A 15,367-nucleotide genomic window follows, 5' to 3' on the forward strand; every position below is an offset into this window, starting at 1 on the left:
TCACAGTTTTTTAAAATTACTTGCCAATAAAGTAATTTATAACTCTTTACTTAAATTCCAAATGATGCTTATAAACAAGAAATAATTTTAAAACTGTGGAACAACTATAATTTGAAAACTTTATAATTAAAACAGTCTATAGAGAATGACATTTCAGAAAGCAAAATTGGAAGTTAAAGGCTAAACACTAGTTGCAAACATATTGCCATTAAGAGTCACTTTTTAGAATTGATTTAATAAAAGATTCAATATGTAGCTTGACTGAGCTGGGAATTTAAATATGTTTGTGAAGTTGTTGTCCATGAAAATAATATACTACCCCAAATGGAAAACCAAAACCTGGGTTTACTAGACAAACCCGCAGAAACATGTTTCTAACTCTCAAGCAGCTTACATATATTAATTTGAAACCAGCCAGTCACTTTGTGGGTGAAAGTTAGAATTATACTAATGCCTAGTGTCTTAATAAACTAAAATATAATAATTAAAACAAGACACAATTTCCAGTGACTCTGTCCTGCCACAACTCCTGGCCTTCCTTCCATCTTTAAAAACATACCATTTCTGTTTATCTTCTAGCCTCCTCCAATTATTTTACTGACATGAATACATTTTTGTTCTTGTTTCCATATCCCACACAGCTACTGTGGATGTCATCTTGCAAGGAGTAAATCCAGGTGGTGTATTAAACACTTAGAAGAGCATTAGGATATCACTGACTGACTAAACCAGGAGGGAAGCTCTTCCTAGGTTAAAAGTACATATACAATCATTATGACGAAGAATAAGCTGCATTTTTATGCTTCCCATCAAGATGAAGCTCACTTAAAATATTTGAAATAAATAGCATGATCTGACTTTGGCACACACACGCACACATAGGATATTTGAACAACTGGAACTTTTAAGTATATATTGGTCTTGACCTAATAGAATTATAAAATGGTTCTTTTTATTTTACTGAAATACTACAAAACTTAAATTTTATAAGATGTGTTTTAACTCCTTCCTTGCTAAGAGTCTATATGGGGAAATGGCAAGGGGTAGGCTAGGGAGAAATATGAAGCGTCAGGTGTTCAAGTTTGACCAAATTATGTTCTACTTCATAGGCTGACCTCAAAATCAATCAATCAGAAATTATTATTTCAACCAAAACCACTTGATACTAATTTATGTATGAGACATTTTAGGACTTCTCTATACTGTACAAGTATTATACTCTCTCTATGAACATTTGGTCTTATTGAAATAAATTATGTTTTTGATGGAGAGGAAAGAGTGGGGTATCAAAAATCAGATGAAATAGTTGGACTTTTGCAGTTACATCTTCCTAAACTGCTCTGCCTCACAGTCTGACTCTGAGTCCTATAAATTATGCGACAGGGATGACAGTGATCTTATTTTTGGACCACAGTCTTCTTTATTCCCTTGTGGAGGTAATAACAGTTTTCTTTTTAATGGATTTGGGAAGGAATTCATGGAATGAGCTGCTCTAAATGTTTAAGTCTGCAAGGGCTTTATCACTATACTAGTCATGTGTAAGCTTATATTTAGTGGAAAACATTATGATCAGATGGAGGATTGAACTAGATGAACTTTAAGGCTTTTAATACTCTAATGTCGTGATTAAGAGTGAGCTAAATTTTTTTTTAAAGATTTTATTTATTTATTTGACAGAGATAGAGACAGCCAGCGAGAGAGGGAACACAAGCAGGGGGAGTGGGAGAGGAAGAAGCAGGCTCACAGCAGAGGAGCCTGACGTGGGGCTCGATCCCATAACGCCGGGATCACGCCCTGAGCCGAAGGCAGACGCTTAACCGCTGTGCCACCCAGGCGCCCCAAGAGTGAGCTAAATTTTAGCTAATAAAAATTTATTGATTTGTTTTTGCACTAAACTCATTGTTGCAACTATAGGAAATATAAGAAAAATAATAGCATGATTCCCAAAGCATGGAGAATATTTGACTGTGGCAACTGCTATTTTGGTTTTTTTAAATGAATACAGCTGAATGATAACAAAACCTTCTGCATGTGCCAAGGGCCAAGGCAGCTTTAGGTAATAATGGGGTAAAAAGTCTGTGGTTTGCACATATTCCCGTTCCAATCAAAAGAATATAACTGGGACAATAAATATCTGCTCAATCCCAGAGCTGCCCACCTCTACCAATCCCTGGGGATTTACTTGGATCTGGTTTTTGCCTCACTTTTACTTGTCTACAGGTAGACAAGGAAGGCTGCTTGGGACCTGGTCCAAGGTAAAGAAAAAATTTTCGCTTTAAAAATTGTGCCAGGAGTGGGGCGCCTGGGTGGCACAGCGGTTAAGCGTCTGCCTTCGGCTCAGGGCGTGATCCTGGCGTTGTGGGATCAAGCCCCACATCAGGCTCCTCTGCTATGAGCCTGCTTCTTCCTCTCCCACTCCCCCTGCTTTGTGTTCCCTCTCTCGCTGGCTGTCTCTCTCTCTGTCAAATAAATAAATAAAATCTTTAAAAAAAAAAAATTGTGCCAGGAGAAAAGCAAAGACCTCAGAATATCCAAAGCAAACTTGAAAAATAACAAAGTTAGGGGACTTACAGTACCTGACTTCAAGATTTATTATAAAGCTAAAAAAATCAGCACAGTGTGGTACTGGCTGGTATAAGGATTGATAAATAGATCAATGGAAGAGATTAAAGAGACCAGAAATAGATACAAAATTATAAAGTCATTGATTTCTAGCAAAGGTACTAAAACAATTCAATGGGGCAGGGAGTCTTTTCAACAAATGACTCTGGAATAACCAGAAATTCACATGGGGAAATGAATAAACTTCAACCTCTACCTCAAAACATACACTAAGACTGTGTTCAAATGAATCATAGACCTAAATGCAAAAGCTAAAATCATAACGCTTTTAGCAGAAAACATAAAATAGTATCTTAGTGACTCAAAGGAAGGTAAAGGATTTTTATTGAGCACATTAAAAGCAATAACAAATTAAGAAATTGATAAATTAGATTGCACTAAAATTAAAATTTATACTCATCAAACAACTGCATTAAGAAAACAAATAGGCAAGCCACAGTCTCTGGGAGAAAAATTAGCGAACATGTGTACAACAGGGTGCTTGGGTGGTTCAGTCAGTTAAGCGTCTGGCTCAGGTCATGATCCCAGGGTAGTAGGGCTCCCTGCTCAGCGGAGAGTCTGCTACTTCCTCTCCTTCTGCCTCTCCCTTTCCCCCCTTCTCATGCTCTCTCTCCAATACATAAATAAAATCTTAAAAAATATATATATATACAACAAAAGACTGATATTCCAGCATTTAAGGAACTCCTAAAACTCAATGATAAATAAGCAACCTCGTTTAAAAAGCTTTGAACAAATACTTCACAAAAGAAGATGTACAAACGGCCAATAAGCACATGAAAAACTGCACAACATGATTAGACATCAGGGAAATGATAATTAAATAACAGTGAAAAGATAGCACTACACACCCACTAGAATGGCTAAAATTAAAAAGACTGAAAACAGATGCTGGCAAGGATGTGGAGCAATGAGTGCTCTCATGCACTTGTAGTGAGAGTGTAGAATGGTATAATCACTTTGGGAAAAGATCTAGCAGGTTCTTGTAAAACTAAACATACACCCACACTATGACCTAGCAATTCTACCTTTTGATATTTACCCAAGAGAAATGAAAATACATGTGGATAAAAAGACTTGTACAAGAATGTTCATGGCCACTTTATTCATAGAAGCCAAAAACTGGAAATAGCTTAGGTGTCTATCAATAGGAGAATGGATAAACTATGGTATATTTACAGAATGTAATGCTAAGTGAAAGAAGCCTTACATAGAATTACATAGTGCAAAAGGGCATACACTGTATGATTACATTTATGTAAAGTTTCGGAACAAACAAAACTAATCTAAGGTAGAAAAAGAACCATGTTTTCTGGAAGATAGGAATTGAGGGAACTATCTGGAGTGATGGTAATAGTCTATGTCTTGCTAGGGGTTCAGATTAGAGGTGTATGTATTTTCCAAAACTGAGGGAATGTACACTTAAGGTTTATACATTTCATCATGTGTAAATTTTTCGTCAAAAGAAAAAAAATCGTGCATAGTGAATTCTATCTAATGAAGTACTTAGGCGGGAAAATACTAGTATCATAAATTTACTTTGAAATCCGTAAAAGAAATAAAATTGATGAATGGACAGAGAGATGGATGGATGGATGGATGGATGGATGATGGATGAATGGGGACGGGGTAGATAGGTAATACCTACCTGAGGGATATATGGGAATTCATTGTAAAAATTCATCTTTTCCATAAGTTTGACATTTTTCTTTTTTTTTTTTAGATTTTTATTATTATTTATTTATTTGACAGAGAGAGAGACAGGCAGCGAGAGAGGGAACACAAGCAGGGGAAGCAGGAGAGGAAGAAGCAGGCTCCCAGCGGAGGAGCCTGATGTGGGGCTCGATCCCAGAATGCCGGGATCACGCCCTGAGCCAAAGGCAGATGCCCAACGACTGAGGCACCCAGGCACCCCTTGACATTTTTCATAATAAAACATTGCGGAAAACTGTGCTGGATCTTTGCATTACTAAAGATGACTATTCAGGTACATAATTCTGTTGTTTGGCTAGAAATTGTAACGGGACTTGTTTTTTATTAAAAAAAAAAAAAAGGCCTTGGTGGAGAGTAGGGAAAGGAAACTGAAACTGACAAATAATGTATCTCCATTATAGGCAGGGGAATCTGTGAAAACTACATTGAACTGAGGGAAAAAATGTCCTCCTTAACATGGATCCAGACAGTAATCATATGTCCTTGGGAGCTGTGTTTGTGTGTTTATGCTTCTTTGGTCTAATAGTTACCCATAGGAAAACTCCGAGGAAATGCAAGTTGGTTTTTGTTTGTTTTTTAGAGGGAGAGATAGAGAGTGCCAGAGCTGGAGCTGGGGGAAGGGCAGATGGACAGAAAGAGAATCTCAAGCAGGATCCATGCCCAGCGCAGAGCCTCATCTCAGGATCCCAAGATCATGACCTGAGCCAAAATCAAGAGTTGGATGCTCAACCAATTGAGCCACCCAGGAACCCCATGTGGAAGTTTATCTGTATAACATACTGACAGAAATCTTGGAAGGTAACAGACTTTGAATCTAAAGCCTACCCTGGAACTCTTCTGCTTAAGTACACCAGGGGGTAAATCTGGACTGAGAAACTCAAGACTTTGGTGGGAAATACCCTGCAATGGATCATTGTGTCATTGGTTGCCCTATTGGGAGAAGTAGAACTGATACAAGGATGAAATCAACCATTGAGTAGAAAGTTTCCAAAAAGGTGAGGGCATATTTGTAATGGGAGACCTAAAGAAAGGACTCATTGAGGAAGAGAGGGCCACAACCCTCAAGACAAGAAAGCTAGGAACTGGGGTTTGCATAGGAATAAATTTCTGAAGAATTACTATGAAGAAATAGTGTAATATTGACCAGTATTGAATTGTACTGATCAGACTAATAATCAGGAAGTTTAATTTAGAAGGTTCTGAAGGAACGGTATGAAACAGGTAGACTTTGGAGAGTTACACCTTCTGGAAGGAGACAGATCAAAGAGGAAAACTGGGCAGAAATGTGGAATGATCACATTCCAAACAGAAGAAGACAAAGCTGATAACACAGAAGGAAACCTGACAGAGAACTGTTAAAGTTCTCAAAGTTGTCCTCTGCGTATTCCATTCCCAGTAGCCCTGACAACAGAAAACCACCTTAAGGTAATGACAATATAATAAGGAAAAACTAGAAGAAAATGAAATAAACAGGAATTAAGAGTTAAGTCATAGAGGACAATGACATAATGTCTCTGTCCTGCAAAAGATGCCAGAAAAGACAAGAATAAACCTACATATAAAAACAGTTAACTATAGCTTGCACTCTGGAGGAAGTTTCTGGGTAACACATACCTGCTGCTTCTTCCCTGACTCTGGTAAGTAAGCATTGGAAAAAATCATGGAGTAACACATCTACATGGTCTTTCCTGTATTATCCCTCACTATCAGTACCTGGAAAGAAGCCCCAGGAACAGTCACTATTTGCTCATCCTGTTCTTCTGTCATCCTGGATGGGTAGGCTTACCTGGATGGTTCACAGGATAGGGATGGGGAATAAAATAGGGAGTCAGCAATTATACTTCATTTAATCATTCCCAACCCTTCAATAAAGCATTATATATAAAGAAGTTTTGTATTGATGGTGTGGAAGAAAATCAAAGCACAGTAATGGGAAATGTGCCTTCCTCATACCACCCCCTCACTGAGATCCATGTGGCAGAAAAAACAATATCGTTTCATCAAACATAGTAGGCTCAGAGTTCTAGATGGGGAACAGAAGCTAAGTGAGTATGGGCGCCTGGGTGTTGGTTAAGTGTCTGCCTTTGGCTCAGGTCATGATCCCAGTGGCCTGGGATCAAGCCCTGCATCCGCCTACCTCCTCAGTGGGGAGTCTACTTCTCCATCTGCCTCTCTCCCTGCTTGTGTTTTCTCTCTCTCTGTCAAATAAATAAATAAAATCTTTAAAAAAAAAAAAAAAGAAGTTAAATGAGTATAACCCACAACATGATGAGTGGTAAGAGGGGCATGAATCACACAGAAAGCAAATGCTCAATAGCATATGGACAAATCTCACTCTCCTTAAACACACTAAAGAACTTTGAAGGGGTGGTAGGGCATTGCATCAGACAGAATTCTATATGGTTATGAAGTTCTAATCCATCTCTTAGATATGGTATGTCCTTTATTATTGATACCCGTAATAGGAAATATGAAGGGAACATAATTATACCTCTCTATAAAGATCTTACAATGTATTGGGAAAACAATATGAAGGGAACATAATTATACCTCTCTATAAAGATCTTACAATGTATTGGGAAAACAAAAGTAAAATCACTAATTTACAATGCATATGCTTAACCGTGTAGTAAATTTTGCCACACAGGTTTAGAAAATGAAAAAATTGGTTCAAGCTGGATGATGTACAGAAGGTTTCATGGAAACCATAATTCACCACTTGCTCTTGAATTTACCATTTCTCTGTGCTCCTTGCAGAGTATGTCTTATTTCCCTATCCTTTCTCCTTCACCCACACCCTCAGTCCTAACACTTATCTCAATGCCTGACATTAGCTGTATAGGTACTAATTTAATATTTATTGATTATTCCTATCTGATCACTCTAGCACTAGCCATTAGTACTTTTATATTTCCTGAGTGAAGACCGTTACCATTACCTTAGTTACTCAAGCCAGAAAGCTGGGTATCAGACTCTTCCTTACCCCTCACATTTGAATAGGTCCCCAGTCCTTTGTTTTCTACCCCTTCAGTGCTTTTTAAATTGCTTCTCCTCACTATAATAGCCTTCATTAGCCTAATTGTTCTGCAAGCCTCCAGTTCTCTACCTTCTGCCTCTTGTCACTCTTCTCAAATCCATTCTCCACAGTGCTGTCAAATGTTCAACCTAAAACGGAAATTAAATTTTGTCACTTCAGTATAAAATCCAAACTCCTCAGTTTGGTGAAAAGTGGAACCTTCCTACACTGTTCCCTTTTCTTACTTAAATCTTCTGCCTTACTGCTACTATACTTGTTCCTTTAGTCACAGGGATTTTTGTGCTATATCCTTTGTGCTAATCCTTTGAAAGTATTTTACTCCATGTTTATTACAGTTTGCCTATCCTTTAAGATAAAGCTCCAGAATCTTCTCCAGAAAACACTCTTCCACCCACTTTCCCTGACTGGAATAGGCCCCACTCTGGGTATAATATTTATCACTGTGTTATAATCACTTCTTTGTTTATTGTCTTTTCCACTGGTGGATTTCAAACTTTATTGACACAGACCTATATAGTATGAAATACATATTTTCAATCACAACCCCACCCCAGTACACACTGAAACAAAAATTTCATGAAGCAATATCAAACTTTACTACATGCAACATACTCTTGTATTTATTATTCTGTATTATTCTCCTTTTTTTTCAAACTCTGGTTTTAACATACTGAATTGATTTCATGGCCCAGTTTAAAAATACTACAACAGACTGTGAACTCACATAGATTCTTAAGCACAATAGATGCTCACTATAAGTAATTGAGAAAAAGATAAAACAAAAATCTTTATCTCTAACAATTAGCACAAGGTTAGGCATATAGTAGTAAATAAAAATGTTTGATAAAAAAATAAATACACACTTCTGGGGAAGACCATCTTCATAAATATCTTTTGCCCCCCATCACTCTCCTTTTTTAAGAACCTTAAACTCTTAGCAAGAGTTTCTTATAAGACATTAAGATGAAAACGTAGACATGTAAGAACAGATACAGAGACAGGCAAAACTGGAGAAGGGACTTTAAAAATTGCTGAGTTTGAGGGGCATAATGAGATAGAGAGGCATGATTGCTGAAGGCCAACTATTAAGTCTTTCAAAAACGGCCTAATATGGTGAAGTCACTGAAGTCTGGGATATCTGGTCATCGGTTCCAGAGGTCAGAAATCATCTTGTAAATGACCCAAAGATCACTTAAGCTAACCAAATTCACAAGATACTGATGCTTAGCTCATAGTAACTAATATTTACTATTGAATACTTACTGTGTATCAGACAATATCTGATATGATATGAATATGAATCTATGATATGATATGAATATGAAACAATATGAATCTATTCTCAAAACAATCATGTGAAGTAGGGCTATTTCATGTTATTATTTCTGTTTCAAAGGAATGCCTGGGTGGCTCAGTTCGTTGAGCATCTGACTCTTGATTTTGGCTCAGGTCATGATCTCAGGGTCTTGAGATCCAGCCCTGGGTTGCGCTCCGTGCTGAGCATGGAACCTGCTTAGGATTTTCTCTCTTTTCCTCTCTCTCTGCCCCTCCCCCTGCTTGTGCTCCCGACCTCAAATAAATAAATAGATAAATAAATAAACTAATAAATAAATAAAATCCTTAAAAAATAAATAAAGAGCATTGTCATTGGCTAACATTTTAAATCTCATCCTGTGATGATAGGATGGCTGATAAGTCTATGTGCGCCCATTTAGTTGGGAACATTGATTGTCACACAACAGATGATACACAAATTTCTTACAGGTCAAATGACACCAGGAAGATATTGGGACTTGAACTGCTTTTTCAGTGTTCCATCCTAAAGAGAGGCCTACTAACAAAGGAGACAAAGCAGTGAAGAACTAGAGTTTTCTTTTCAGGGAATTGGTACAAAATGGATGTCCCTTTCAACTTACTGAATAAATTAAGAATGCATGCCATGTGAGAGACATAAGGCCATTGGTAGCAGCCAATGTCAGCTGGAGAAACAGAGATCACCAAAACATAGAGTAGTTAAGGAGCAAGATTCATCTCTCCTCTATTCCTACTTCTAGCCCCCAATACCAGAAGAGTTTGCCTTGAGAAGGAAAGGAAAAATAACCTAGAACCAGACATTCCCCAACCCAATCTTTAGGGATTTGGAGAAGGAGAAGGAGTGAAAAATTGACTATACTCCCTTCTTCATTTCAAGTCCCTGTGGCTACAGGCTACACAACAATGGAGGAGGTTTTAAAACACCAGAAGTTTTAACTAGGATAGGCTAGACTTTGAATAACTTAAAAGACCACAAAAGTATGGAATCTACCCTGAGGGAACATAGTATAGTGGAGCAATGAGTAGAGAAAAAGAAACCATTTTAGTTCGTACCCCAACCAAGTTCAGATTCCTTAGTAACTTGGTCACATAAAAGAAATAGTAGTATGCAGTTTATGATATAATGTTGTTTTTTTTTGTTTTTGTTTTTGTTTTTTTTTTATTTTTGTGACAGAGAGACAACCAGCAAGAGAGGGAACACAGCAGGGGAGTGGGAGAGGAAGAAGCAGGCTCACAGCAGAAGAGCCTGAAGTGGGGCTCGATCCCGGAACGCCGGGATCACGCCCTGAGTGGAAGGCAGACGCTTAACGACTGCGCTACCCAGGCGCCCCAGTTTATGATATAATGTTAAGTGAATGAATCAGAACTTGAAATTGTATGTATGAAGCAAGTACAAATGTATGAGTAATCTGAATATATTAAACAACACCTGGAGCAGATAATTGAATTTTCTCTAAACCACAATTTTGCATAAGGTCAACAATGATTTGACCAAAACTACTATTACACTTCTTTTTTTCTTTAGCCATTTATTTGTTTTAAGAAGTAAGATAAGTTTATTTAGCAAGATTACTTTTCATAAATCCAGGTCGGATAATAGATACGTGGCCACCCTCTGTGGACTCATAAATTAGGGTGGTTTGGGTTTTTTTTTAATTTTTTTTGGTTTTTTTTTGGTTGTTACTGTTTTCCAAAGATTAACACCATAGTACTTCAAAGAAGAAGACTAAACAAAGTATGATCTCTCAGTTCCTCCCTTTTCCATTAAAATTTGAGTATTATGCTTGACTTTTTCCATTATCTGCAATCATTCTAGTTTGCAGGGAGTCCATACATATAATTGTTACTAGGGGAGATATTTTAGAGAACGTGTTTTTGAGCCCTCCAGTGAGGATTCCTCAGGCCCACCTGATGTGAAATCATCTACCCTAACCTATTCTATCTCTCACTCCAATTTCTATAGCATCATTGTTAATATTTGTATGAGGACTTTAATTTATGAAGTCTTCGTCTCACATTGGAATATTTTAGGACACAGGTGCAGGGTAAGAATCTCCTGGAATTGTTTACAACATATTGATCTCGTCGTAGGAATGCCCTAACTCTTTCTTAACCCAAGCCTGGTAAGAGATAAAAAGTTTATGGCTATCTTTTAAAAATCTCAACCCCAGGGGCGCCTGGGTGGCTCAGTCTTTAAGCATCTGCCTTTGGCTTAGGGTGTGATCCTGGTGTTCTGAAATGGAGCCCCACGTCAGGTTCTTCCACTGGGAGCCTGCTTCTTCCTCTCCCACTCCCCCTGCTTGTGTTCCCTCTCTCGCTGTCTGTCTCTCTCTGTCGAATGAATAAATGAAATCTTAAAAAAAAAAAAAATCTCAACCCCATATGACCCCAATGGAAAATATATGTGAGTTAGATAGCACAAAAATAAAGTAAGGCTCACTAAAGAATGACCTTTTAAATTACAGCTTATTATTCTTATCTGTCACAATTATGATTTAGGTAAGTACTTATCTTCCTTTAATAAATGGATAAGGTGTTGTGATGTACTAAATACATAACTATGCAATTTTCATTTGTGCTTAGATATAGACTCATACACAATTAAATCTCCTAATAGTAAATAAAATTGTCATTTGGCATTTGAACACATCATCTAATTTATTTATTTATTTATTTTTTTTAAAGATTTTATTTATTTATTTGACAGAGATAGAGACAGCCAGCGAGAGAGAACACAAGCAGGGGGAGTGGGAGAGGAAGAAGCAGGCTCACAGCAGAGGAGCCTGACGTGGGGCTCGATCCCATAACGCCGGGATCACGCCCTGAGCCGAAGGCAGACGCTTAACCGCTGTGCCACCCAGGCGCCCCTGAACACATCATCTAATTTATTTTTTTAATGCAAAGCAAAACTAAGATAATTAAATCATATTGATACTATTTGAAAGAATTGGACATTCGTCATCTCCCTGCTACAGTTCTTCTATGCATTTTGCGCAAAGAATAATGTGAAGTTCAAAATCTGAGAATCAAAGAATTTGAAAGTCCACTTGAAAAGGAAAAAGTAGCAAAAATCTTTACTAAATGAAAGAAACATACAATTTAGCTCAGCAGGGCATCTATACACCCAAGGACAATGTAGATGTGCAGTCACAATTTTTTGAAAAGAAAATTTCTTCCTTGTCTTCCTTGTGATTCTGGTATAACAAAACTTACATAAAACAAAATGTTATAAATATTTGTTAATGTTTTAAAATATTTTAGGAACCCCTTGCAATTGTTCTTACAACATTTTTTAAATAGAAGTTTTCATTTCTCCAAGTATTTGTTCTTAAATGAGAATATATTATATATTTTTTAAAGTCAACATTCAGATTTTTAGATAAGAATTCATAAAATGAGGGGCGCCTGGGTGGCACAGCGGTTAAGCGTCTGCCTTCGGCTCAGGGCGTGATCCTGGCGTTACAGGATCGAGCCCCACATCAGGCTCCTCCGCTATGAGCCTGCTTCTTCCTCTCCCACTCTCCCTGCTTGTGTTCCCTCTCTCACTGGCTGTCTCTATCTCTGTCAAAATAAATAAATAAAATCTTTAAAAAAAAAAAAAAAAAAAAGAATTCATAAAATGAGAATACAACCCAGTATTGCAGTAAATAGATAATTCCATTTATACAGGAATTGTCCTTAAGGGCCAGGCAGAGAGGGGAGGAAGATAAACAAACCTGAGAGTGGGCCTAAGAAGAGAGGATATGAGTAAGCTTAACATTAATGTATTCAATATAGTACTTCATCGGAATAAAAATCTTTCATAAATTGATCAAAGAATTTGTTCTCACTTCAAGTAAGAACTCAGAGATGAAGATAACATAGTTCCAGCCCTGGAGGAGTTATCAATAAGAGGTAAATAAGCTTAAGAGTGGAGAAGGTGATGATTCATAATTATCCCCTAGGAGGACAGATCAGAAAGTGAGGCAATCTTTCTGTGATAAGTAGGCCTACCTTGGTGAGTGAGCACAGCAGGCCCCAGATACAGCAGGCCTCAATGAAGCCAACTAGAGAGAAGTGAGAGGAGAGTATAAAAGCCTCCCTTGGGGTGAAATGTGGGGCTGCAGCAGGGAACAGCGTGGGTTCACTCCTGTTTGTTGTGGGAAACCCAGGGAGAAAACGAGGCAGGATATTATATCCACTGTACCACTTACTAAATACCTCTCCTTCGACTCTGTAAGTATATTCTTGATTTTGGAGAGACCTGGTTTTGGGGAGATGGCAGCCTACATCTAGTGACTGAATGTTTGGGTGCTTAACTGACTGAAGGGTAGAGATGGAAGTATAAAAGAGCAGGGTAAGCTGTTGATGAGGAATAGCTAGGCTGTCTTAGAACTCTGTGAGAAAGTTAGAATCTGGGTTAAAATTTTCTGGGGAAAACAAGGGCTACTGATGATTTGGGCTTGTCTACAAGAATACCTGTGTCATGGAGAGTCTTGTCTTTGGAGCCACTGTGCCAGGGATAAATGAACTCTGGCAAAAGACCACCTCCTGGGAATTGTGTTGATTACCCACCTTAGGCCAGAGCTACTTCCTAGTGACATCCAAAGAGCAATTTAATAAGAAGGAAAGGCCTGTACTATAGATATGTTGGTAGGAAGGGTTGAACATGAATAAGGTAATTTTTAGTCTTAGATTCTAATCACATGCTGAAGGTTGTTTTAAAGTAAAGAAACTTAGCAGTTTCCTTTTTTTTCTTCAGAGATTCTATTTATTTGTCATAGAGAGAGAGAGAGAGCATAAGCAGGCAGAGCATCAGGCAGAGGGAGAAGCAGGCTCCCTGCTGAGCAAGGAGCCAGATGTGGGACTTAATCCCAGGACCCTGGGATCATGCCTGAGCCAAAGGCAGATGCCTAACCAACTGAGCCACCCAGGTGCCCTGACACTTAGCAGTTTCCAATCCCAAGAGCCATTAAGTGTTGGAACAAAAGTGGAAGTTTAGTTGTTTGGGGGAGAACTTGTGTTTTTGATGGTATTACTACAAAATCACTCAACAAACATTTAATAGATGTCAATCATGTGCCAGACACAATGACTTTCTTTCCAAAGCGAAGTATTTCATGAAGGAAATTAACCCTTTCGATAGCAAGAATAGGAAGAAAAAAATAGAAAAACAAAGGACCAAGCAGAGGTACCAGCAGTATCACCTGTATCAGTAACTTGCTGAGAAGCCTTCAACAGGAATGTGGGATGAAGTCAGGGATTTTCAGGAGTGCACAGGTGATTTACTTTGGATGGAATATATTAAAAATTAGTATTCATATTCCTTTTTGTCTAGAAAACAAAAGGTCAACAATAGTAATATTTAATATAGGAATGAAGATTAATAAAAATATATCAGAAATATATTTATATGGAGATAGGAACAAAAGTTTTTATGCATTTGTTACCAAATAAAAAAGATGGCAGTGACTAGATTACCTAATTTCTAAATTCACTATGTTCTAAAGTTCTGATTCTATATTATTCAAAGTACTTTAGTTTCTCTTAAACTATGTTTAAAAATCATACCATATCTGGGGTGCCTGGGTGGCTCAGTTGTTAAGCGTCTGCCTTCGGCTCAGGGCGTGATCCCGGCTTTCTGGGATCGAGCCCCACATCAGGCTCCTCTGCTGGGAGCCTGCATCTTCCTCTTCCACTCCCCCTGCTTGTGTTTCCTCTCTCGCTGCCTATCTCTCTCTCTGTCAAATAAATAAATAAAATCTTAATAAAAAAGACTATTAAAAAAATCATACCATATCTATAATAACATAAACTTCCTCATATACAACAAAACTTAATTTTACAAAGATATGAAAAAGTAAACCTTTCATTATTTAAATGCATCCTAACCCACTGACACACCCTTCTTACCTGCTAAAGCAGGTTCTCTCTGTATTATATGATGCCAGTTGGCATGACCCTTTCTTCCTCTTAGCTTATACAAGAAACTGGCAAAAGGATTCTCTGAGAGCCCTGTGTTGATGAGATTAACAACAAACTTAAAGTCTGGATTCCCTCTAGCAAAATTTTCAGAATTCTTTAAATTTTACTAATTCGTGCAGCGACTTGTTGGTTTAGTTTGCTGATAACCATATATTTTTCCCCCCTCAAAATTCTGATTTATAAAAAAAGTTTAGAAGAAACACTATCATAAAGCTAAACTATTTTATTTTACAATTCTTTTAAGGGATGGGTTTATGAATTAAACATTTAACTAATGGTATTTTATAGCTGGTATAAAAGCTACTCACTTTTTGTGTCTAGATGATAGAAGTTAAGAGTCTTGCTGGGAATCATAATATGAGTAAATAGATCACAAAGAAGTTGGCTGAAAACCAGTCCATTAAAATGACAGCTTCCACAGAAATGCAAATATACTTAACACTACTAAACTGTGTTTTTAAAAATGATTAAGATGGTTGGGGCACCTGGGTGGCTCAGTCCGTTAAGTATCTGCCTTTGGCTCAGGTCATGATCCCAGGGTCCTGGGATGGAGCCCAAATTGGGCTCCCTGCTCAGTGGGGAACCTGCTTCTCCCTCTCCCGCTGCTCCTCCCCCTGCTCATGCTCTCTCTAATAAAGAAATAAATAAATAAAGTCATAAAAAATGATTAAGATGGTCAATTATATGTGTTTTATACTAGTCAAAAAAAGAAGACAT

Source organism: Ailuropoda melanoleuca, chromosome 2, assembly GCF_002007445.2.
Source record: "Ailuropoda melanoleuca isolate Jingjing chromosome 2, ASM200744v2, whole genome shotgun sequence".
Classification (NCBI taxonomy): domain Eukaryota; kingdom Metazoa; phylum Chordata; class Mammalia; order Carnivora; family Ursidae; genus Ailuropoda; species Ailuropoda melanoleuca.